Genomic DNA, 26431 nt, shown 5'->3' with positions numbered 1-26431 from the left:
CCCTGATCCTCACTAATCATGGAACTGGATGCCAGCGGTCCAGTTGTTGTGAACCGTGCATCAGAGTGCAGGTTAAACTGCTATGTGAGTTCTGAGTTCTACAATGACTCAATGGGCTACATGTCCCAAATTACTGCACAATGTTAACCTAATGTGATCCGGTAATGCTAGTGCCCCTCAGGAACAACTACACAGACGAGACAGAGGAAAGAACAACTACACTGACGAAACAGAGACGAGACAGAGGAGAGGACAACTACACAGACGAGACAGAGGAACGAACACTACACAGACGAGACAGAGGAAAGAACAACAACACTGACGAAACAGAGACGAGACAGAGGAGAGGACAACTACACAGACGAGACAGAGGAACGAACACTACACAGACGAGACAGAGGAAAGAACAACAACACTGACGAAACAGAGACGAGACAGAGGAAAGGACAACTACACAGACGAGACAGAGGAACGAACACTACACAGACGAGACAGAGGAAAGAACAACAACACTGACGAAACCGAGACGAGACAGAGTAGAGGACAACTACACAGACGAGACAGAGGAACGGAAGGTAAATGGAATGGAATGATGCCAAATGGAAGATACAAACTGAACACTGAAGTGACAGTTATAAATGCATGTGGGTATTACGGAGGGTGGCTCCCAATAGTGGCTCATATTTAACATGATACACATTGTAATATAAAACTGAGAAAAGGCTAGGTCATAGGTCATAAGCTGTAATTAAAACATTCTAAAGTGCAAACGTCAAGCCGGCAGGTTTAGCCCTACAGAAGCCTATGGCTTGGGTCTCCAAATTTCATCCACACAAATGATGAGGGCAAAATAAAAGTTACGAACAATGACACAGCTATTTATAGCCTACTTCACTGTGGAAAAGAGGCCACGATAGATGTCATTTTGATCTGATTTTCAGTGTGCTTCCAAGTGGCTGGTTTCACATTCATCTACAGGGATCAAAAAATCAAATCATCCACAGTATAACAATTTCTATGTGTATTTACAATCCCCTTCTCCAAATGGATCACTCATTTACCTAGTTCTTATCAATAACTCTTAGCAATGTATAAATAACAATGCATATGGAGAATGCTGTTATTTCTATTGGAATAAAGAACATCAATTATTTTTCCACTTGGAACATAAAGGTGGAGGAATTATGAGGGAATTAAATCAAGGTCAGAATTGGACATATCTGTAGACTAATGTCCGCCACATCTTTATTTGTTCAATCTCCAACCCAAACGAAGAGCTGGTGAATAGCATCTCATGTAGAAGTTGAAGGTCAGAATACGCATAGGGAGAAAGTGCATGAAAAAATATTTACATTCCATTTAAACACGCTTTACTCTAAGTGTGCAGACATAAAGAGCACCATCTCTGTCAGCCTGTCTGTCAGCATCTCTCCTCTCAGTGTACAGACTGAGAGCACCATCTCTGTCAGCTTGTCTGTCAGCATCTCTCCTCTCAGTGTACAGACTGAGAGCACCATCTCTGTCAGCCTGTCTGTCAGCATCTCTCCTCTCAGTGTACAGACTGAGAGCACCATCCCTGTCAGCCTGTCTGTCAGCATCTCACCTCTCAGTGTACAGACTGAGAGCACCATCTCTGTCAGCCTGTCTGTCAGCATCCCTCTCTCTCTCTCTGTACAGACTGAGAGCACCATCTCTGTCAGCCTGTCTGTCAGCATCTCTCTCTCTCTCTCTCTGTACAGACTGAGAGCACCATCTCTGTCAGCCTGTCTGTCAGCATCTCTCTCGCTCTCGGTGTACAGACTGAGAGCACCATCTCTGTCAGGCTGTCTGTCAGCATCTCTCTCTCTCTGTACAGACTGAGAGCAACATCTCTGTCAGCCTGTCTGTCAGCAACTCTCTCTCTCTGTACAGACTGAGAGCACCATCTCTGTCAGCCTGTCTGTCAGCAACTCTCCTCTCTCGGTGTACAGACTGAGAGCACCATCTCTGTCAGCCTGTCTGTCAGCATCTCTCATCTCAGTGTACAGACTGAGAGCACCATCCCTGTCAGCCTGTCTGTCAGCATCTCTCCCCTCAGTGTACAGACTGAGAGCACCATCTCTGTCAGCCTCTCTGTCAGCATCTCTCTCTCTCTCTCTCGGTGTACAGACTGAGAGCACCATCTCTGTCAGCCTGTCTGTCAGCATCTCTCATCTCAGTGTACAGACTGAGAGCACCATCTCTGTCAGCCTGTCTGTCAGCATCTCTCCTCTCAGTGTACAGACTGAGAGCACCATCTCTGTCAGCCTGTCTGTCAGCATCTCTCCTCTCAGTGTACAGACTGAGAGCACCATCCCTGTCAGCCTGTCTGTCAGCATCTCTCCTCTCAGTGTACAGACTGAGAGCACCATCCCTGTCAGCCTGTCTGTCAGCATCTCTCCCCTCAGTGTACAGACTGAGAGCACCATCTCTGTCAGCCTGTCTGTCAGCATCTCTCTCTCTCTGTACAGACTGAGAGCACCATCTCTGTCAGCCTGTCTGTCAGCATCTCTCTCTCTCTGTACAGACTGAGAGCACCATCTCTGTCAGCCTGTCTGTCAGCATCTCTCTCTCTCTCGGTGTACAGACTGAGAGCACCATCTCTGTCAGCCTGTCTGTCAGCATCTCTCTCTCTCTGTACAGACTGAGAGCAACATCTCTGTCAGCCTGTCTGTCAGCATCTCTCTCTCTCTGTACAGACTGAGAGCACCATCTCTGTCAGCCTGTCTGTCAGCAACTCTCCTCTCTCGGTGTACAGACTGAGAGCACCATCTCTGTCAGCCTGTCTGTCAGCAACTCTCCTCTCTCGGTGTACAGACTGAGAGCACCATCTCTGTCAGCCTGTCTGTCAGCAACTCTCCTCTCTCGGTGTACAGACTGAGAGCACCATCTCTGTCAGCCTGTCTGTCAGCAACTCTCCTCTCTCGGTGTACAGACTGAGAGCACCATCTCTGTCAGCCTGTCTGTCAGCATCTCTCCTCTCAGTGTACAGACTGAGAGCACCATCTCTGTCAGCCTGTCTGTCAGCAACTCTCCTCTCTCGGTGTACAGACTGAGAGCACCATCTCTGTCAGCCTGTCTGTCAGCAACTCTCCTCTCTCGGTGTACAGACTGAGAGCACCATCTCTGTCAGCCTGTCTGTCAGCAACTCTCCTCTCTCGGTGTACAGACTGAGAGCACCATCTCTGTCAGCCTGTCTGTCAGCAACTCTCCTCTCTCGGTGAACAAGCTGAGAACACCATCTCTGTCAGCCTGTCTGCCAGCATCTCTCTCTCTCGGTGTACAGACTGAGAGCACCATCTCTGTCAGGCTGTCTGTCAGCATCTCTCTCTCTCTGTACAGACTGAGAGCAACATCTCTGTCAGCCTGTCTGTCAGCAACTCTCTCTCTCTGTACAGACTGAGAGCACCATCTCTGTCAGCCTGTCTGTCAGCAACTCTCCTCTCTCGGTGTACAGACTGAGAGCACCATCTCTGTCAGCCTGTCTGTCAGCAACTCTCCTCTCTCGGTGTACAGACTGAGAGCACCATCTCTGTCAGCCTGTCTGTCAGCAACTCTCCTCTCTCGGTGAACAAGCTGAGAACACCATCTCTGTCAGCCTGTCTGCCAGCATCTCTCTCTCTCGGTGTACAGACTGAGAGCACCATCTCTGTCAGCCTCTCTGTCAGCATCTCTCTCTCTCTCTCTCGGTGTACAGACTGAGAGCACCATCTCTGTCAGCCTGTCTGTCAGCATCTCTCATCTCAGTGTACAGACTGAGAGCACCATCTCTGTCAGCCTGTCTGTCAGCATCTCTCCTCTCAGTGTACAGACTGAGAGCACCATCTCTGTCAGCCTGTCTGTCAGCATCTCTCCTCTCAGTGTACAGACTGAGAGCACCATCCCTGTCAGCCTGTCTGTCAGCATCTCTCCTCTCAGTGTACAGACTGAGAGCACCATCCCTGTCAGCCTGTCTGTCAGCATCTCTCCCCTCAGTGTACAGACTGAGAGCACCATCTCTGTCAGCCTGTCTGTCAGCATCTCTCTCTCTCTGTACAGACTGAGAGCACCATCTCTGTCAGCCTGTCTGTCAGCATCTCTCTCTCTCTGTACAGACTGAGAGCACCATCTCTGTCAGCCTGTCTGTCAGCATCTCTCTCTCTCTCGGTGTACAGACTGAGAGCACCATCTCTGTCAGCCTGTCTGTCAGCATCTCTCTCTCTCTGTACAGACTGAGAGCAACATCTCTGTCAGCCTGTCTGTCAGCATCTCTCTCTCTCTGTACAGACTGAGAGCACCATCTCTGTCAGCCTGTCTGTCAGCAACTCTCCTCTCTCGGTGTACAGACTGAGAGCACCATCTCTGTCAGCCTGTCTGTCAGCAACTCTCCTCTCTCGGTGTACAGACTGAGAGCACCATCTCTGTCAGCCTGTCTGTCAGCAACTCTCCTCTCTCGGTGTACAGACTGAGAGCACCATCTCTGTCAGCCTGTCTGTCAGCAACTCTCCTCTCTCGGTGTACAGACTGAGAGCACCATCTCTGTCAGCCTGTCTGTCAGCATCTCTCCTCTCAGTGTACAGACTGAGAGCACCATCTCTGTCAGCCTGTCTGTCAGCAACTCTCCTCTCTCGGTGTACAGACTGAGAGCACCATCTCTGTCAGCCTGTCTGTCAGCAACTCTCCTCTCTCGGTGTACAGACTGAGAGCACCATCTCTGTCAGCCTGTCTGTCAGCAACTCTCCTCTCTCGGTGTACAGACTGAGAGCACCATCTCTGTCAGCCTGTCTGTCAGCAACTCTCCTCTCTCGGTGAACAAGCTGAGAACACCATCTCTGTCAGCCTGTCTGCCAGCATCTCTCTCTCTCGGTGTACAGACTGAGAGCACCATCTCTGTCAGCCTGTCTGTCAGCATCTCTCCTCTCAGTGTACAGACTGAGAACACCATCTCTGTCAGCCTGTCTGTCAGCATCTCTCTCTCTCTCTCTCTCTCTCTCTGTACAGACTGAGAGCACCATCTCTGTAAGCCTGTCAGCATCTCTCTCTCTCTCTCTGTACAGACTGAGAGCACCATCTCTGTCAGCCTGTCTGTCAGTATCTCTCTCTCTCTGTACAGACTGAGAGCACCATCTCTGTCAGCCTGTCTATCAGCATCTCTCTCTCTCTCTGTACAGATTGAGAGCACCTTCTCTGTCAGCCTGTCTGTCAGCATCTCTCTCTCTCTCTCGGTGTACAGACTGAGAGCACCATCTCTGTCAGCCTGTCTGTCAGCATCTCTCTCTCTCTGTACAGACTGAGAGCACCATCTTTGTCAGCCTGTCTGTCAGCATCTCTCTCTCTCTCGGTGTACAGACTGAGAGCACCATCTCTGTCAGCCTGTCTGTCAGCAACTCTCTCTCTCTGTACAGACTGAGAGCACCATCTCTGTCAGCCTGTCTGTCAGCAACTCTCCTCTCTCGGTGTACAGACTGAGAGCACCATCTCTGTCAGCCTGCTTGTCAGCAACCGTCCTCTCTCGGTGTACAGACTGAGAGCACCATCTCTGTCAGCCTGTCTGTCAGCAACTCTCCTCTCTCGGTGTACAGACTGAGAGCACCATCTCTGTCAGCCTGTCTGTCAGCAACTCTCCTCTCTCGGTGTACAGACTGAGAGCACCATCTCTTTCAGCCTGTCTGTCAGCATCTCTCTCTCTCGGTGTACAGACTGAGAGCACCATCTCTGTCAGCCTGTCTGTCAGCATCTCTCTCTCTCTGTACAGATTGAGAGCACCTTCTCTGTCAGCCTGTCTGTCAGCATCTCTCTCTCTCTCGGTGTACAGACTGAGAGCACCATCTCTGTCAGCCTGTCTGTCAGCATCTCTCTCTCTCTGTACAGACTGAGAGCACCATCTTTGTCAGCCTGTCTGTCAGCATCTCTCTCTCTCTCGGTGTACAGACTGAGAGCACCATCTCTGTCAGCCTGTCTGTCAGCAACTCTCTCTCTCTGTACAGACTGAGAGCACCATCTCTGTCAGCCTGTCTGTCAGCAACTCTCCTCTCTCGGTGTACAGACTGAGAGCACCATCTCTGTCAGCCTGTCTGTCAGGAACTATCCTCTCTCGGTGTACAGACTGAGAGCACCATCTCTGTCAGCCTGTCTGTCAGCAACTCTCTCTCTCTGTACAGACTGAGAGCACCATCTCTGTCAGCCTGTCTGTCAGCAACTCTCCTCTCTCGGTGTACAGACTGAGAGCACCATCTCTGTCAGCCTGTCTGTCAGCAACTATCCTCTCTCAATGTACAGACTGAGAGCACCATCTCTGTCAGCCTGTCTGTCAGCAACTCTCCTCTCTCGGTGTACAGACTGAGAGCACCATCTCTGTCAGCCTGTCTATCAGCAACTCTCCTCTCTCGGTGTACAGACTGAGAGCACCATCTCTGTCAGCCTGTCTGTCAGCATCTCTCTCTCTCGGTGTACAGACTGAGAGCACCATCTCTGTCAGCCTGTCTGTCAGCATCTCTCCTCTCAGTGTACAGACTGAGAGCACCATCTCTGTCAGCCTGTCTGTCAGCATCTCTCTCTCTCTGTACAGACTGAGAGCACCATCTCTGTCAGCCTGTCTGTCAGCATCTCTCTCTCTCTGTACAGACTGAGAGCACCATCTCTGTCAGCCTGTCTGTCAGCATCTCTCTCTCTCTCGCTCTAAGTGTACAGACTGAGAGCACCATCTCTGTCAGCCTGTCTGTCATCATCTCTCTCTCTCGGTGTACAGACTGAGAGTACCATCTCTCTCAGCTTGTCTGTCAGCATCTATCTCTCTCTGTACAGACTGAGAGCACCATCTCTGTCAGCCTGTCTGTCAGCATCTCTCCTCTCAGTGTACAGATTGATAGCACCATCTCTGTCAGCCTGTCTGTCAGCAACTCTCTCTCTCTCTGTACAGACTGAGAGCACCATCTCTGTCAGCCTGTCTGTCAGCAACTCTCCTCTCTCGGTGTACAGACTGAGAGCACCATCTCTGTCAGCCTGTCTGTCAGCAACTCTCCTCTCTCGGTGTACAGACTAAGAGCACCATCTCTGTCAGCCTGTCTGTCAGCAACTCTCCTCTCTCGGTGTACAGACTGAGAGCACCATCTCTGTCAGCCTGTCTGTCAGCAACTCTCCTCTCTCGGTGTACAGACTGAGAGCACCATCTCTGTCAGCCTGTCTGTCAGCATCTCTCACTCTTGGTGTACAGACTGAGAGGACCATCTCTGTCAGCCTGTCTGTCAGCATCTCTCTCTCTCTCTCTCTGTACAGACTGAGAGCACCATCTCTGTCAGCCTGTCAGCATCTCTCTCTCTCTCTCTGTCCAGACTGAGAGCACCATCTCTGTCAGCCTGTCTGTCAGCATCTCTCTCTCTCTGTACAGACTGAGAGCACCATCTCTGTCAGCCTGTCTGTCAGCATCTCTCACTCTCGGTGTACAGACTGAGAGGACCATCTCTGTCAGCCTGTCTGTCAGCATCTCTCCTCTCAGTGTACAGACTGAGAGCACCATCTCTGTCAGCCTGTCTGTCAGCATCTCTCTCTCTCTCTCTCTCTGTACAGACTGAGAGCACCATCTCTGTCAGCCTGTCTGTCAGCATCTCTCTCTCTCTGTACAGACTGAGAGCAACATCTCTGTCAGCCTGTCTGTCAGCATCTCTCTCTCTCTGTACAGACTGAGAGCACCATCTCTGTCAGCCTGTCTGTCAGCAACTCTCCTCTCTCGGTGTACAGACTGAGAGCACCATCTCTGTCAGCCTGTCTGTCAGCAACTCTCCTCTCTCGGTGTACAGACTGAGAGCACCATCTCTGTCAGCCTGTCTGTCAGCAACTCTCCTCTCTCGGTGTACAGACTGAGAGCACCATCTCTGTCAGCCTGTCTGTCAGCAACTCTCCTCTCTCGGTGTACAGACTGAGAGCACCATCTCTGTCAGCCTGTCTGTCAGCATCTCTCCTCTCGGTGTACAGACTGAGAGCACCATCTCTGTCAGCCTGTCTGTCAGCAACTCTCCTCTCTCGGTGTACAGACTGAGAGCACCATCTCTGTCAGCCTGTCTGTCAGCAACTCTCCTCTCTCGGTGTACAGACTGAGAGCACCATCTCTGTCAGCCTGTCTGTCAGCAACTCTCCTCTCTCGGTGTACAGACTGAGAGCACCATCTCTGTCAGCCTGTCTGTCAGCAACTCTCCTCTCTCGGTGAACAAGCTGAGAACACCATCTCTGTCAGCCTGTCTGCCAGCATCTCTCTCTCTCGGTGTACAGACTGAGAGCACCATCTCTGTCAGCCTGTCTGTCAGCATCTCTCCTCTCAGTGTACAGACTGAGAACACCATCTCTGTCAGCCTGTCTGTCAGCATCTCTCTCTCTCTCTCTCTCTCTCTCTGTACAGACTGAGAGCACCATCTCTGTAAGCCTGTCAGCATCTCTCTCTCTCTCTCTGTACAGACTGAGAGCACCATCTCTGTCAGCCTGTCTGTCAGCATCTCTCTCTCTCTCTGTACAGATTGAGAGCACCTTCTCTGTCAGCCTGTCTGTCAGCATCTCTCTCTCTCTCTCGGTGTACAGACTGAGAGCACCATCTCTGTCAGCCTGTCTGTCAGCATCTCTCTCTCTCTGTACAGACTGAGAGCACCATCTTTGTCAGCCTGTCTGTCAGCATCTCTCTCTCTCTCGGTGTACAGACTGAGAGCACCATCTCTGTCAGCCTGTCTGTCAGCAACTCTCCTCTCTCGGTGAACAAGCTGAGAACACCATCTCTGTCAGCCTGTCTGCCAGCATCTCTCTCTCTCGGTGTACAGACTGAGAGCACCATCTCTGTCAGCCTGTCTGTCAGCATCTCTCCTCTCAGTGTACAGACTGAGAACACCATCTCTGTCAGCCTGTCTGTCAGCATCTCTCTCTCTCTCTCTCTCTCTCTCTCTGTACAGACTGAGAGCACCATCTCTGTAAGCCTGTCAGCATCTCTCTCTCTCTCTCTGTACAGACTGAGAGCACCATCTCTGTCAGCCTGTCTGTCAGCATCTCTCTCTCTCTCTGTACAGATTGAGAGCACCTTCTCTGTCAGCCTGTCTGTCAGCATCTCTCTCTCTCTCTCGGTGTACAGACTGAGAGCACCATCTCTGTCAGCCTGTCTGTCAGCATCTCTCTCTCTCTGTACAGACTGAGAGCACCATCTTTGTCAGCCTGTCTGTCAGCATCTCTCTCTCTCTCGGTGTACAGACTGAGAGCACCATCTCTGTCAGCCTGTCTGTCAGCAACTCTCTCTCTCTGTACAGACTGAGAGCACCATCTCTGTCAGCCTGTCTGTCAGCAACTCTCCTCTCTCGGTGTACAGACTGAGAGCACCATCTCTGTCAGCCTGCTTGTCAGCAACCGTCCTCTCTCGGTGTACAGACTGAGAGCACCATCTCTGTCAGCCTGTCTGTCAGCAACTCTCCTCTCTCGGTGTACAGACTGAGAGCACCATCTCTGTCAGCCTGTCTGTCAGCAACTCTCCTCTCTCGGTGTACAGACTGAGAGCACCATCTCTTTCAGCCTGTCTGTCAGCATCTGTCTCTCTCGGTGTACAGACTGAGAGCACCATCTCTGTCAGCCTGTCTGTCAGCATCTCTCTCTCTCTGTACAGATTGAGAGCACCTTCTCTGTCAGCCTGTCTGTCAGCATCTCTCTCTCTCTCGGTGTACAGACTGAGAGCACCATCTCTGTCAGCCTGTCTGTCAGCATCTCTCTCTCTCTGTACAGACTGAGAGCACCATCTTTGTCAGCCTGTCTGTCAGCATCTCTCTCTCTCTCGGTGTACAGACTGAGAGCACCATCTCTGTCAGCCTGTCTGTCAGCAACTCTCTCTCTCTGTACAGACTGAGAGCACCATCTCTGTCAGCCTGTCTGTCAGCAACTCTCCTCTCTCGGTGTACAGACTGAGAGCACCATCTCTGTCAGCCTGTCTGTCAGGAACTATCCTCTCTCGGTGTACAGACTGAGAGCACCATCTCTGTCAGCCTGTCTGTCAGCAACTCTCTCTCTCTGTACAGACTGAGAGCACCATCTCTGTCAGCCTGTCTGTCAGCAACTCTCCTCTCTCGGTGTACAGACTGAGAGCACCATCTCTGTCAGCCTGTCTGTCAGCAACTATCCTCTCTCAATGTACAGACTGAGAGCACCATCTCTGTCAGCCTGTCTGTCAGCAACTCTCCTCTCTCGGTGTACAGACTGAGAGCACCATCTCTGTCAGCCTGTCTATCAGCAACTCTCCTCTCTCGGTGTACAGACTGAGAGCACCATCTCTGTCAGCCTGTCTGTCAGCATCTCTCTCTCTCGGTGTACAGACTGAGAGCACCATCTCTGTCAGCCTGTCTGTCAGCATCTCTCCTCTCAGTGTACAGACTGAGAGCACCATCTCTGTCAGCCTGTCTGTCAGCATCTCTCTCTCTCTGTACAGACTGAGAGCACCATCTCTGTCAGCCTGTCTGTCAGCATCTCTCTCTCTCTGTACAGACTGAGAGCACCATCTCTGTCAGCCTGTCTGTCAGCATCTCTCTCTCTCTCGCTCTAAGTGTACAGACTGAGAGCACCATCTCTGTCAGCCTGTCTGTCATCATCTCTCTCTCTCGGTGTACAGACTGAGAGTACCATCTCTCTCAGCTTGTCTGTCAGCATCTATCTCTCTCTGTACAGACTGAGAGCACCATCTCTGTCAGCCTGTCTGTCAGCATCTCTCCTCTCAGTGTACAGATTGATAGCACCATCTCTGTCAGCCTGTCTGTCAGCAACTCTCTCTCTCTCTGTACAGACTGAGAGCACCATCTCTGTCAGCCTGTCTGTCAGCAACTCTCCTCTCTCGGTGTACAGACTAAGAGCACCATCTCTGTCAGCCTGTCTGTCAGCAACTCTCCTCTCTCGGTGTACAGACTGAGAGCACCATCTCTGTCAGCCTGTCTGTCAGCAACTCTCCTCTCTCGGTGTACAGACTGAGAGCACCATCTCTGTCAGCCTGTCTGTCAGCATCTCTCACTCTTGGTGTACAGACTGAGAGGACCATCTCTGTCAGCCTGTCTGTCAGCATCTCTCTCTCTCTCTCTCTGTACAGACTGAGAGCACCATCTCTGTCAGCCTGTCAGCATCTCTCTCTCTCTCTCTGTCCAGACTGAGAGCACCATCTCTGTCAGCCTGTCTGTCAGCATCTCTCTCTCTCTGTACAGACTGAGAGCACCATCTCTGTCAGCCTGTCTGTCAGCATCTCTCACTCTCGGTGTACAGACTGAGAGGACCATCTCTGTCAGCCTGTCTGTCAGCATCTCTCCTCTCAGTGTACAGACTGAGAGCACCATCTCTGTCAGCCTGTCTGTCAGCATCTCTCTCTCTCTCTCTCTCTGTACAGATTAAGAGCACCTTCTCTGTCAGCCTGTCTGTCAGCAACTCTCCTCTCTCGCTGTACAGACTGAGAGCACCATCTCTGTCAGCCTGTCTGTCAGCAACTCTCCTCTCTCGGTGTACAGACTGAGAGCACCATCTCTGTAAGCCTGTCTGCCAGCATCTCTCTCTCTCTCAGTGTACAGACTGAGAGCACCATCTCTGTCAGCCTGTCTGTCAGCATCTCTCTCTCTCTGTACAGATTGAGAGCACCTTCTCTGTCAGCCTGTCTGTCAGCATCTCTCCTCTCAGTGTACAGACTGAGAGCACCATCTCTGTCAGCCTGTCTGTCAGCATCTCTCTCTCTCGGTGTACAGACTGAGAGCACCATCTCTGTCAGCCTGTCTGTCAGCATCTCTCTCTCTCGGTGTACAGACTGAGAGCACCATCTCTGTCAGCCTGTCTGTCAGCATCTCTCCTCTCATTGTACAGACTGAGAGCACCATCTCTGTCAGCCTGTCTGTGAGCATCTCTCTCTCTCTGTACAGACTGAGAGCACCATCTCTGTCAGCCTGTCTGTCAGCATCTCTCCTCTCAGTGTACAGATTGAGAGCACCATCTCTGTCAGCCTGTCTGTCAGCAACTCTCTCTCTCTCTGTACAGACTGAGAGCACCATCTCTGTCAGCCTGTCTGTCAGCAACTCTCCTCTCTCGGTGTACAGACTGAGAGCACCATCTCTGTCAGCCTGTCTGTCAGCATCTCTCCTCTCAGTGTACAGACTGAGAGCACCATCACTGTCAGCCTGTCTGTCAGCATCTCTCCTCTCAGTGTACAGACTGAGAGCACCATCTCTGTCAGCCTGTCTGTCAGCATCTCTCTCTCTCTGTACAGACTGAGAGCACCATCTCTGTCAGCCTGTCTGTCAGCATCTCTCCTCTCAGTGTACAGATTGAGAGCACCATCTCTGTCAGCCTGTCTGTCAGCAACTCTCTCTCTCTCTGTACAGACTGAGAGCACCATCTCTGTCAGCCTGTCTGTCAGCAACTCTCCTCTCTCGGTGTACAGACTGAGAGCACCATCTCTGTCAGCCTGTCTGTCAGCATCTCTCCTCTCAGTGTACAGACTGAGAGCACCATCTCTGTCAGCCTGTCTGTCAGCATCTCTCCTCTCAGTGTACAGACTGAGAGCACCATCTCTGTCAGCCTGTCTGTCAGCATCTCTCTCTCTCTCTCTCTCTGTACAGACTGAGAGCACCATCTCTGTCAGCCTGTCAGCATCTCTCTCTCTCTCTCTGTACAGACTGAGAGCACCATCTCTGTCAGCCTGTCTGTCAGCACCTCTCTCTCTCTGTACAGATTGAGAGCACCTTCTCTGTCAGCCTGTCTGTCAGCAACTCTCCTCTCTCGGTGTACAGACTGAGAGCACCATCTCTGTCAGCCTGTCTGTCAGCAACTCTCCTCTCTCGGTGTACAGACTGAGAGCACCATCTCTGTCAGCCTGTCTGCCAGCATCTCTCTCTCTCAGTGTACAGACTGAGAGCACCATCTCTGTCAGCCTGTCTGTCAGCATCTCTCTCTCTCTGTACAGACTGAGAGCACCATCTCTGTCAGCCTGTCTGTCAGCATCTCTCTCTCTCTGTACAGATTGAGAGCACCATCTCTGTCAGCCTGTCTGTCAGCATCTCTCCTCTCAGTGTACAGACTGAGAGCACCATCTCTGTCAGCCTGTCTGTCAGCATCTCTCCTCTCAGTGTACAGACTGAGAGCACCATCTCTGTCAGCCTGTCTGTCAGCATCTCTCTCTCTGTACAGACTGAGAGCACCATCTCTGTCAGCCTGTCTGTCAGCATCTCTCTCTCTCGGTGTACAGACTGAGAGCACCATCTCTGTCAGCCTGTCTGTCAGCATCTCTCCTCTCAGTGTACAGACTGAGAGCACCATCTCTGTCAGCCTCTCTGTCAGCATCTCTCTCTCTCTGTACAGACTGAGAGCAACATCTCTGTCAGCCTGTCTGTCAGCATCTCTCTCTCTCTCTCTCTCTCGGTGTACAGACTGAGAGCACCATCTCTGTCAGCCTGTCTGTCAGCATCTCTCTCTCTCTCTGTACAGACTGAGAGCACCATCTCTATCAGCCTGTCTGTCAGCATCTCTCTCTCCCTACAGATTGAGAGCACCTTCTCTGTCAGCCTGTCTGTCAGCAACTCTCCTCTCTCGGTGTACAGACTGAGAGCACCATCTCTGTCAGCCTGTCTGTCAGCATCTCTCCTCTCAGTGTACAGACTGAGAGCACCATCTCTGTCAGCCTGTCTGTCAGCATCTCTCTCTCTGTACAGACTGAGAGCACCATCTCTGTCAGCCTGTCTGTCAGCATCTCTCTCTCTCGGTGTACAGACTGAGAGCACCATCTCTGTCAGCCTGTCTGTCAGCATCTCTCCTCTCAGTGTACAGACTGAGAGCACCATCTCTGCCAGCCTCTCTGTCAGCATCTCTCTCTCTCTGTACAGACTGAGAGCACCATCTCTGTCAGCCTGTCTGTCAGCATCTCTCCTCTCAGTGTACAGACTGAGAGCACCATCTCTGTCAGCCTGTCTGTCAGCATCTCTCTCTCTCTCTCTCTCTCTCTCGGTGTACAGACTGAGAGCACCATCTCTGTCAGCCTGTCTGTCAGCATCTCTCTCTCTCTCTGTACAGACTGAGAGCACCATCTCTGTCAGCCTGTCTGTCAGCATCTCTCTCTCCCTACAGATTGAGAGCACCTTCTCTGTCAGCCTGTCTGTCAGCAACTCTCCTCTCTCGGTGTACAGACTGAGAGCACCATCTCTGTCAGCCTGTCTGTCAGCAACTCTCCTCTCTCGGTGTACAGACTGAGAGCACCATCTCTGTCAGCCTGTCTGCCAGCATCTCTCTCTCTCAGTGTACAGACTGAGAGCACCATCTCTGTCAGCCTGTCTGTCAGCATCTCTCCTCTCAGTGTTCAGACTGAGAGCACCATCTCTGTCAGCCTGTCTGTCAGCATCTCTCTCTCTCTGTACAGACTGAGAGCACCATCCCTGTCAGCCTGTCTGTCAGCATCTCTCTCTCTCTGTACAGATTGAGAGCACCTTCTCTGTCAGCCTGTCTGTCAGCAACTCTCCTCTCTCGTTGTACAGACTGAGAGCACCATCTCTGTCAGCCTGTCTGTCAGCAACTCTCCTCTCTCGGTGTAAAGACTGAGAGCACCATCTCTGTCAGCCTGTCTGTCAGCAACTATCCTCTCTAAGTGTACAGACTGAGAGCACCATCTCTGTCAGCCTGTCTGTCAGCAACTCTCCTCTCTCGGTGTACAGACTGAGAGCAAAATCTCTGTCAGCCTGTCTATCAGCAACTCTCCTCTCTCGGTGTACAGACTGAGAGCACCATCTCTGTCAGCCTGTCTGTCAGCATCTCTCTCTATCGGTGTACAGACTGAGAGCACCATCTCTGTCAGCCTGTCTGTCAGCATCTCTCCTCTCAGTGTACAGACTGAGAGCACCATCTCTGTCAGCCTCTCTGTCAGCATCTCTCTCTCTCTGTACAGACTGAGAGCAACATCTCTGTCAGCCTGTCTGTCAGCATCTCTCTCTCTCTCTCTCGGTGTACAGACTGAGAGCACCATCTCTGTCAGCCTGTCTGTCAGCATCTCTCCTCTCAGTGTACAGACTGAGAGCACCATCTCTGTCAGCCTGTCTGTCAGCATCTCTCTCTCTCTCTCTCGGTGTACAGACTGAGGGCACCATCTCTGTCAGCCTGTCTGTCAGCATCTCTCTCTCTCTGTACAGACTGAGAGCACCATCTCTGTCAGCCTGTCTGTCAGCATCTCTCCTCTCAGTGTACAGACTGAGAGCACCATCTCTGTCAGCCTCTCTGTCAGCATCTCTCTCTCTCTGTACAGACTGAGAGCAACATCTCTGTCAGCCTGTCTGTCAGCATCTCTCTCTCTCTCTCTCGGTGTACAGACTGAGAGCACCATCTCTGTCAGCCTGTCTGTCAGCATCTCTCCTCTCAGTGTACAGACTGAGAGCACCATCTCTGTCAGCCTGTCTGTCAGCATCTCTCTCTCTCTCTCTGTACAGACTGAGAGCACCATCTTTGTCAGCCTCTCGGTCAGCATCTCTCTCTCTCTGTACAGACTGAGAGCACCATCTCTGTCAGCCTGTCTGTCAGCATCTCTCTCTCTCTGTACAGACTGAGAGCACCATCTCTGTCAGCCTGTCTGTCAGCATCTCTCTCTCTCTCTCTCTCTCTCGGTGTACAGACTGAGAGCACCATCTCTGTCAGCCTGTCTGTCAGCATCTCTCTCTCTCTCTGTACAGACTGAGAGCACCATCTCTGTCAGCCTGTCTGTCAGCATCTCTCTCTCCCTACAGATTGATAGCACCTTCTCTGTCAGCCTGTCTGTCAGCAACTCTCCTCTCTCGGTGTACAGACTGAGAGCACCATCTCTGTCAGCCTGTCTGTCAGCATCTCTCTCTCTCTGTACAGACTGAGAGCACCATCTCTGTCAGCCTGTCTGTCAGCATCTCTCTCTCTCTGTACAGATTGAGAGCACCTACTCTGTCAGCCTGTCTGTCAGCAACTCTCCTCTCTCGGTGTACAGACTGAGAGCACCATCTCTGTCAGCCTGTCTGTCAGCAACTCTCCTCTCTCGGTGTACAGACTGAGAGCACCGTCTCTGTCAGCCTGTCTGCCAGCATCTCTCTCTCTCGGTGTACAGACTGAGAGCACCATCTCTGTCAGCCTGTCTGTCAGCATCTCTCCTCTCAGTGTACAGACTGAGAGCACTATCTCTGTCAGCCTGTCTGTCAGCATCTCTCTCTCTCTCTCTCTCTCTCTCTGTACAGACTGAGAGCACCATCTCTGTCAGCCTGTCTGTCAGCATCTCTCTCTCTCGGTGTACAGACTGAGAGCACCATCTCTGTCAGCCTGTCTGTCAGCATCTCTCCTCTCAGTGTACAGACTGAGAGCACCATCTCTGTCAGCCTGTCTGTCAGCATCTCTCCTCTCAGTGTACAGACTGAGAGCACCATCTCTGTCAGCCTGTCTGTCAGCATCTCTCTCTCTCTCTCTCGGTGTACAGACTGAGAGCACCATCTCTGTCAGCCTGTCTGTCAGCATCTCTCTCTCTCGGTTTACAGACTGAGAGCACCATCTCTGTCAGCCTGTCTGTCAGCATCTCTCTCTCTCTGTACAGACTGAGAGCACCATCTCTGTCTGTCTGTCTGTCAGCATCTCTCCTCTCAGTGTACAGACTGAGAGCACCATCTCTGTCAGCCTGTCAGTCAGCATCTCTCCTCTCAGTGTACAGACTGAGAGCACCATCTCTGTCAGCCTGTCTGTCAGCATCTCTCTTCCTCGCCCCTCCCTAACCCAGAGCAGTGTGTCAGCCTCTGGCACTCGCCACTCCCTACCCCACAGCAGTGTGTCTCCCTCTGTCCCTGACACTCCCTAACCCAGAGCAGAGTGTCTCCCTCTGTCCCTCGCCCCTCCCTAACCCAGAGCAGTGTGTCACCCTCTGTCCCTCGCCCCTCCCTACCCCAGAGCAGTGTGTCACCCTCGGGCACTCGCCCCTCCATACCCCAGAGCAGTGTGTCTCCCTCTGTCCCCACCCCTCCCTAACCCAGAGCAGTGTGTCACCCTCTGGCACTCACCCCTCCCTACCCCAGAGCAGTTTGTCTCCAACTGTCCTCCAGCCCTCCCTAACCCAAAGCAGTGTGTCACCCTCTGGCACTCACCCCTCTCTACCCCAGAGCAGTTTGTCTCCCACTGTCCTCCACCCCTCCCTAACCCAGAGCAGTGTGTCTTCCTCGGTCCCTCGCCCATCCCTAACCCAGATCAGTGTGTCTCACACTGTGCCCCAAACATCCCTACCCCAGAGCAGTATCTCCCTTTGTCCCTCACACCTCCAAACCCCAGAGCAGTGTCTCCATCTGTCCCCTCCCCTCCCTAACCCAGAGCAGTGTGTCTCCCTCTGTCCCCGCCTCTCCCTACACTAGAGCAGTGTGTCTCCAATTGTCCCCCACCCTCCCTACCCCAGAGCAGTGTGTCTCCCGTTGTCCCCCACCCTCCCTACCCTAGAGAAGTGTCTCCATCTGTCCCCCAACCATCACTGCCCCGAAGCAGTGTGTCTCCCACTACCCCAAACACCTCCCAACCCCAGAGCAGTATGTCTCACACTGTCCCCCAAAATCACTGAGATTTTTGTCACCCGCTGTCCCCCACCCCTTGCTACGCTAGAGCAGTGGGTCTCACTTTGTCCCCGCCCCTCCCTACCCCAGAGCAGTGTCTCCATGTGTCCCCGCCCCTCCCTACCCCAGAGCAGTGTGTCTCCAACTGTCCCCCACCCTCCCTACCCCAGAGCAGTGTGTCTCCCTCTGTCCCCGCCTCTCCCTACCCCAGAGCAGTGTGTCTCCCACTGCCCCCAACCCTCCCTATCCCAGTTCAGTTTGTATCCCATTGTCCACTACACATACCTACCCCAGAGAAGTGTGTCTCCCTCTGTCCCTCGCCCATCCCTAACCCAGAGCAGTGTGTCTCCATCTGGACCCGCCCCTCCCTACCCCAGAGCACTGTGTTTCCCTCTGTCCCTCGCCCCTCCCTACCCCAGAGCAGTGTGTCTCCTACTGTCCCTGCCCCTTACTGCCCCAGAGCAGTGTCTGCCACTGTCCCCCACTCCTCCCTACCCCAGAGCAGTGTGTCTTCTTCTGTCTCCACCCCTCCCTGCCCCAAAGCACTGTGTCTCCCGCTGTCCCCAACCCCTCCCTGCCCCAGAGCAATGTGTCCCCCACTGTCCCTCGCCCCTTCCTACCCCAAAGCAGTGTGTCTCCCTCTGTCCCCCACCCCTCCCTACCGCAGAGCAGTGTGTCTCCCTCTGTCCCTGCCCCTCCCTACCCCACAGCAGTGTGTCTCCCTCTGTCCCTCGCCCCTCCCTAACCAAGAGCAATGTGTCTCCCTCTGTCCCTCCCTACACCAGAGCAGTGTGTCTCCCACTGCCACCAACCCTCGCTATCCCAGTGCAGTGTGTATCCCGTTGTCCCCACACCTCCCTACGCCAGAGCAGTGTCTCCATCTTTCCCCGCCACTCCCTACCCCAGAGCAGTGAGTGTCCCTCTGTCTCCCGCCCCAACCTGCCCTAGAACAGTGTGTCTCCCTCTGTCCCCCACCCTCCCTAACCTAGAGCAGTGTGTCTCCCTCTGTCCCCCGCCCATCCCTGCCCTAGAGCAGTGTGTCTCCCGCTGTCCTACCACCCTTCCCTACCCCAGAGCAGTGTGTCTCCCGCTGTCCCCGTCCCTCCCTACCCCAGAGCAGTGTGTCTCGCTCTTTCCCTATTCCTCCCTTACCCCAGAGCAGTGTGTCTCACACTGTCCCCCAAACATCCCGACCCCAGAGCAGTGTGTCTCCCGCTGTCCCCGTCCCTCCCTACCCCAGAGCAGTGTGTCTCCCACTGCCCCCAACCCTCCCAATCCCAGTGCAGTGTGTCTCCCTCTGTCCCCGCCCCTCACTGCCCCAAAGCAGTGTTTCTCCCATTGTCCCCCACCCTCCCTACCCTAGAGATTTTTGTCACCCGCTGTCTCCCACCCCTTCCTACCCTAGAGCAGTGTCTCCATCTGTCCCCTCCCCTCCCTAACCCAGAGCAGTGTGTCTCCATCTGTACCCACACCTCCCTTCCCTAGAGCAGTATCTCCCGCTGTCCCCAAACCTACCTACCCTAGAGCAGTGTGTCTCCCGCTGTCCCCATCCCTCCCTACCCAAGAGCAGTGTGTCTCCCTCTGTCCCTCACCCCTCCCTACCCCAGAGCAGTGTGTCTCCATCTGTACCCACACCTCCCTTCCCTAGAGCATTATCTCCCGCTGTCCCCATCCCTCCCTACCCAAGTGCAGTGTGTCTCCCTCTGTCCCCATCCCTCCCTACCCAAGAGCAGTGTGTCTCCATTTGTCCCCGCTCCTACCTACCCCAGTGCAGTATAGTGTACAGACTGAGAGCACCATCTCTGTCAGCCAGTCTGTCAGCATCTCTCTTCCTCGCCCCTCCCTAACCCAGAGCAGTGTGTCACCCTCTGGCACTCGCCACTCCCTACCCCACAGCAGTGTGTCTCCCTCTGTCCCTGACACTCCCTAACCCAGAGCAGAGTGTCTCCCTCTGTCCCTCGCCCCTCCCTAACCCAGAGCAGTGTGTCACCCTCTGTCCCTCGCCCCTCCCTACCCCAGAGCAGTGTGTCACCCTCGGGCACTCGCCCCTCCATACCCCAGAGCAGTGTGTCTCCCTCTGTCCCCACCCCTCCCTAACCCAGAGCAGTGTGTCACCCTCTGGCACTCACCCCTCCCTACCCCAGAGCAGTTTGTCTCCAACTGTCCTCCAGCCCTCCCTAACCCAAAGCAGTGTGTCACCCTCTGGCACTCACCCCTCCCTACCCCAGAGCAGTTTGTCTCCCACTGTCCTCCACCCCTCCCTAACCCAGAGCAGTGTGTCTTCCTCGGTCCCTCGCCCATCCCTAACCCAGATCAGTGTGTCTCACACTGTGCCCCAAACATCCCTACCCCAGAGCAGTATCTCCCTTTGTCCCTCACACCTCCAAACCCCAGAGCAGTGTCTCCATCTGTCCCCTCCAATCCCTATCCCAGAGCAGTGTGTCTCCCTCTGTCCCCGCCTCTCCCTACACTAGAGCAGTGTGTCTCCAATTGTCCCCCACCCTCCCTACCCCAGAGCAGTGTGTCTCCCGTTGTCCCCCACCCTCCCTACCCTAGAGAAGTGTCTCCATCTGTCCCCCAACCATCACTGCCCCGAAGCAGTGTGTCTCCCACTACCCCAAACACCTCCCAACCCCAGAGCAGTATGTCTCACACTGTCCCCCAAAATCACTGAGATTTTTGTCACCTGCTGTCCCCCACCCCTTGCTACGCTAGAGCAGTGGGTCTCACTTTGTCCCCGCCCCTCCCTACCCCAGAGCAGTGTCTCCATGTGTCCCCGCCCCTCCCTACCCCAGAGCAGTGTGTCTCCAACTGTCCCCCACCCTCCCTACCCCAGAGCAGTGTGTCTCCCTCTGTCCCCGCCTCTCCCTACCCCAGAGCAGTGTGTCTCCCACTGCCCCCAACCCTCCCTATCCCAGTGCAGTTTGTATCCCATTGTCCACTACACATACCTTCCCCAGAACAGTGTGTCTTCCTCTGTCTCCAACCCTCCCTATCCCAGAGAAGTGTGTCTCCCTCTGTCCCTCGCCCATCCCTAACCCAGAGCAGTGTGTCTCCATCTGGACCCGCCCCTCCCTAACCCAGAGCACTGTGTTTCCCTCTGTCCCTCGCCCCTCCCTACCCCAGAGCAGTGTGTCTCCCACTGTCCCCGCCCCTTACTGCCACAGAGCAGTGTCTGCCACTGTCCCCCACTCCTCCCTACCCCAGAGCAGTGTGTCTTCTTCTGTCTCCACCCCTCCCTGCCCCAAAGCACTGTGTCTCCCGCTGTCCCCAACCCCTCCCTGCCCCAGAGCAATGTGTCTCCCACTGTCCCTCGCCCCTTCCTACCCCAAAGCAGTGTGTCTCCCTCTGTCCCCCACCCCTCCCTACCGCAGAGCAGGGTGTCTCCATCTGTCCCCGCCCCTCCCTACCCCACAGCAGTGTGTCTCCCTCTGTCCCTCCCTACACCAGAGCAGTGTGTCTCCCACTGCCACCAACCCTCGCTATCCCAGTGCAGTGTGTATCCCGTTGTCCCCACACCTCCCTACGCCAGAGCAGTGTCTCCATCTTTCCCCGCCACTCCCTACCCCAGAGCAGTGAGTGTCCCTCTGTCTCCCGCCCCAACCTGCCCTAGAACAGTGTGTCTCCCGCTGTCCTACCACCCTTCCCTACCCCAGAGCAGTGTGTCTCCCGCTGTCCCCGTCCCTCCCTACCCCAGAGCAGTGTGTCTCGCTCTTTCCCTATTCCTCCCTTACCCCAGAGCAGTGTGTCTCACACTGTCCCCCAAACATCCCGACCCCAGAGCAGTGTGTCTCCCGCTGTCCCCGTCCCTCCCTACCCCAGAGCAGTGTGTCTCCCACTGCCCCCAACCCTCCCAATCCCAGTGCAGTGTGTCTCCCTCTGTCCCCGCCCCTCACTGCCCCAAAGCAGTGTTTCTCCCATTGTCCCCCACCCTCCCTACCCTAGAGATTTTTGTCACCCGCTGTCTCCCACCCCTTCCTACCCTAGAGCAGTGTCTCCATCTGTCCCCTCCCCTCCCTAACCCAGAGCAGTGTGTCTCCATCTGTACCCACACCTCCCTTCCCTAGAGCAGTATCTCCCGCTGTCCCCAAACCTACCTACCCTAGAGCAGTGTGTCTCCCGCTGTCCCCATCCCTCCCTACCCAAGAGCAGTGTGTCTCCCTCTGTCCCTCACCCCTCCCTACCCCAGAGCAGTGTGTCTCCATCTGTACCCACACCTCCCTTCCCTAGAGCATTATCTCCCGCTGTCCCCATCCCTCCCTACCCAAGTGCAGTGTGTCTCCCTCTGTCCCCATCCCTCCCTACCCAAGAGCAGTGTGTCTCCATTTGTCCCCGCTCCTACCTACCCCAGTGCAGTATGTCTCCCTCTGTCCTTCGCCCGCCACCGCCCTAGAGCAGTGTGTGTCGTGCTGTCCTAACACCCTCCCTAACCTAGAGATTTGTGTCTTCCGCTGTCCCGCACCACTACCTACCCCAGAGCAGTGTGTCTCCCTCTGTCCCCACCCCTCACTTATCCAAAGCAGTGTTTTTCCCTCTGTCACCAACACCTCCCTACGCCAGAGCAATGTATCTTACACTGTCCCCCAACCCTCCCTACCCCAGAGCAGAGTGTCTCCCTCTGTCTCTCGCCCCTCACTGCCTCAGAGCAATGAGTCTCCCTCAGTCCCTCGCCCCTCCCTACCCCAGAGAAGTGTGTCTCCCTCTGTCCCTCGCCCCTCCCAACCCCAGAGCAGTGTGTCTCCCGCTGTCCCCGTCCCTCCCTACACCAGAGCAGTATGTCTCCCGCTGTCCCCATCCCTCCCTACCCCAGAGCAGTGTGTCTCGCTCTGTCCCTATTCCTCCCTTACCCCAGAGCAGTGTGTCTCACACTGTCCCCCAAACATCCCGACCCCAGAGCAGTGTGTCTCCCACTGTCCCCGTCCCTCCCTACACAAGAGCAGTGTGTCTCCCACTGTCACCAACCCTCCCAATCCCAGTGCAGTGTGTCTCCCTCTGTCCCCGCCCCTCACTGCCCCAAAGCAGTGTTTCTCCCATTGTCCCCCACCCTCCCTACCCTAGAGATTTTTTTCACCCGCTGTCTACCACCCCATCCTACCCTAGAGCAGTGTCTCCATCTGTCCCCTCCCCTCCCTACCCAGAGCAGTATCTTCCGCTGTCCCCCAAACCTACCTACCCAAGAGCAGTGTGTCTCCCGCTGTCCCCGTCCCTCCCTACCCAAGAGCAGTGTGTCTCCCGCTGTCCCCCACCCTCCCTACCCCAGAGCAGTGTCTCCATCTGTCCCCCGCCCCTCCCTACCCTAGAGCAGTGTGTCTCCCGCTGTCCCCGTCCCTCCCTACCCAAGAGCAGTGTGTCTCCCTCTGTCCCTCACCCCTCCCTACCCTAGAGCAGTGTGTCTCCCACTGTCCCCGTCCCTCCCTACCCTAGAGCAGTGTGTCTCCCTCTGTCCCCATCCCATCCTGCCCTAGAGCAGTGTGTCTCCCGCTGTCCCCGTCCCTCCCTACCCAAGAGCAGTGTGTCTCCCGCTGTCCCTCACCCCTCCCTAACCCAGAGCAGTGTGTCTCCCACTGCCCCCAACCCTCGCTATCCCAGTGCAGTGTGTCTCACTCTGTCCCCGCCCCTCACTGCCCCAAAGCAGTGTCTCCATTTGTCCCCGCTCCTACCTACCCCAGAGCAGTATGTCTCCCTCTGTCCCCCGCCCCTCCCTGCCCTAGAGCAGTGTGTCTCCCACTGTCCCCAATCCTCCCTACCCCAGAGCAGAGTGTCTCCCACTGCCCCCAACCCTCCCTATCCCAGTGCAGTGTGTCTCCCACTGCCCCCAACCCTCCCTACCCCAGAGCAGTGTGTCTACTTCTGTCTCCCAACCCTCCATACCCCAGAGCAGTGTGTCTCCATCTGTACCCACACCTCCCTTTCCTAGAGCAGTTTCTCCCGCTGTCCCCCAAACCTACCTACCCAAGAGCAGTGTGTCTCCCGCTGTCCCCGTCCCTCCCTACCCAAGAGCAGTGTGTCTCCCGCTGTCCCCGTCCCTCCCTACCCCAGAGCAGTGCCTCCATCTGTCCCCCGCCCCTCCCTACCCTAGAGCAGTGTGTCTCCCACTGTCCCCGTCCCTCCCTACCCAAGAGCAATGTGTCTCCCTCTGTCCCTCACCCCTCCCTACCCTAGAGCAGTGTGTCTCCCACTGTCCACATCCCTCCCTACCCTAGAGCAGTGTGTCTCCCTCTGTCCCCGTCCCTCCCTACCCTAGAGCAGTGTGTCTCCCGCTGTCCCCGTCCCTCCCTACCCAAGAGCAGTGTGTCTCCCGCTGTCCCCAACCCTCCCTACCTCAGAGCAGAGTGTCTCCCACTGCCCCTAACCCTCCCTACCCCAGAGCAGTGTATCTCCCACTGACCCCAACCCTCGCTATCCCAGAGCAGTGTGTCTCCCACTGCCCCCAAGCCTCCCTATCCCAGAGCAGTGTGTCTCCCTCTGTCCCCAACCCTCCCTACCCCAGAGCAGTGTATCCCACTGTCCCCAAACACTCCATTCACCAGAGCAGTGTGTCTCTTGCTGTCCCTCGCCCCTCCCTACCCCAGAGCAGTGTGTCTCCCGCTGCCCCTAACACTCCCTACCCCAGAGCAGAGTGTCTCCCACTGCCCCCAACCCTCCCTATCCCAGTGCAGTGTGTCTCCCACTGCCCCCAACCCTCCCTAGCCCAGAGCAGTGTGTCTCCTTCTGTCTCCCAACCCTCCATACACCAGAGCAGTGTGTCTCCTTCTGTCCCTCGCCCCTCCCTACCCCAGAGCAGTGTGTCTCCCACTGACCCCAACCCTCGCTATCCCAGAGCAGTGTTTCTCCCACTGCCCCCAACCCTCACTATCCCAGAGCAGTGTGTCTCCCACTGCTCCCAACCCTCGCTATCCCAGTGCAGTGTGTCTCCCACTGCCCCAAACCCTCCCTACCCCAGAGAAGTGTGTCTCCCTCTGTCCCCAACCCTCCCTACCCCAGAGAAGTGTGTCTCCCTCTGTCCCCAACCCTCCCTTCCCCAGAGCAGTGTCTCCAGCTGTACCCCACCCTCCCTACCCCAGAGCAGTGTGTCTCCAGCTGTCCCCCAACCCCTCATACACCAGAGCAGTGTGTCTCCCGCTGTCCCACGCCCCTCCTTACCCCAGAACAGTGTGTCTGCCGCTGCCCCCAACCCTCCCTACCCCAGAGCAGTGTGTCTCCTTCTGTCCCCTAACCCTCCCTACCCCAGAGCAGTGTGTCTCCCCCTGCCCCCAACCCTCCCTACCCCAGAGAAGAGTGTCTCCCACTGCCCCCAACCCTCCCTTTCCCCAGAGCAGAGTGTCTCCCACTACCCCCAACCTTCCCTTTCCCCAGAGCAGAGTGTCTCCCACTGCCCCCAACCCTCCATATCCCACTGCAGTTTGTCTCCGGCTGTCGCCCACCCCTCCCTACACCAGAGCAGTGTCTCTATTTGTCCCCGCCCCTCCCTACCCCAGAGCAGTGTGTCTCCCTCTGTTCCTCGCCCTCCCCCCTACCCCAGAGCAGTGTGTGTCCCTCTGTCCCCGCCCATCACTGCCCCAGAGCAGTGTCTCCCACTGTCTAGCCACCCCTCCCTAACCCTGACTAGTGTGTCTCACACTGTCCGCCAACCCTACCTACCCCAGAGCAGTGTGTCTCCCACTGCCCCCAACCCTCCCTATCCCAGTGCAGTGTGTCTCCCACTGCCCCCAACCCTCCCTGCCCCAGAGCAGTATGTCTCCTTCTATCCCTCGCCCCTGCCTACCCCAGAGCAATGTCTTCAACTGTCCCCCAACCCTCCATACACCAGAGCAGTGTGTCTCCCGCTGTCCCTCGCCCCTCCCTACCCCAGAGCAGTGTGTCTCCCGCTTTCCCCAACCCTCCCTACCCCAGAGCAGAGTGTCTCCCACTGCCCCTAACCCTCCCTATCCCAGTGCAGTGTCTCTCCCACTGCCCCCAACCTTCCTTACCCCAGAGCAGTGTCTCTCCTTCTGTCCCCCAACCCTCCATACACCAGAGAAGTATGTTTCCTTCTGTCCCTCGCCCCTACCTACCCCAGAGCAGTGTGTCTCCCACTGACCACAACCCTCGCATATCAGAGCAGTGTGTCTCCCACTGCCCCCAACCCTCGCTATCCCAGAGCAGTGTGTCTCCCACTGCCACTAACCCTCGCTATCCCAGTGCAGTGTGTCTCCCACTGCCCCCAACCCTCCCTGCCCCAGAGCAGTATGTCTCCTTCTATCCCTCGCCCCTGCCTACCCCAGAGCAATGTCTTCAACTGTCCCCCAACCCTCCATACACCAGAGCAGTGTGTCTCCCGCTGTCCCTCGCCCCTCCCTACCCCAGAGCAGTGTGTCTCCCACTGTCCCCAACCCTCCCTACCCCAGAGCAGAGTGTCTCCCACTGCCCCTAACCCTCCCTATCCCAGTGCAGTGTCTCTCCCACTGCCCCCAACCTTCCTTACCCCAGAGCAGTGTCTCTCCTTCTGTCCCCCAACCCTCCATACACCAGAGAAGTATGTTTCCTTCTGTCCCTCGCCCCTACCTACCCCAGAGCAGTGTGTCTCCCACTGACCACAACCCTCGCTTATCAGAGCAGTGTGTCTCCCACTGCCCCCAACCCTCGCTATCCCAGAGCAGTGTGTCTCCCACTGCCACCAACCCTCACTATCCCATTGCAGTGTGTCTCCCACTGCCCCCAACCCTCCCTACCCCAGAGAAGTGTGTCTCCCTCTGTCCCCAACCCTCCCTATCCCAGTGCAGTGTGTCTCCAGCTGTCCCCAACCCTTCCTACCCCAGAGCAGTGTGTCTCCCACTGTCCCCCAACCCTCCATACACCAGAGCAGTATGTCTCCCGCTGTCCCTCACCCCTCCCTACCG

Source organism: Oncorhynchus mykiss, chromosome 5, assembly GCF_013265735.2.
Source record: "Oncorhynchus mykiss isolate Arlee chromosome 5, USDA_OmykA_1.1, whole genome shotgun sequence".
In the NCBI taxonomy this organism is placed as follows: domain Eukaryota; kingdom Metazoa; phylum Chordata; class Actinopteri; order Salmoniformes; family Salmonidae; genus Oncorhynchus; species Oncorhynchus mykiss.
Note: the sequence above shows the minus strand (reverse complement) of the source record.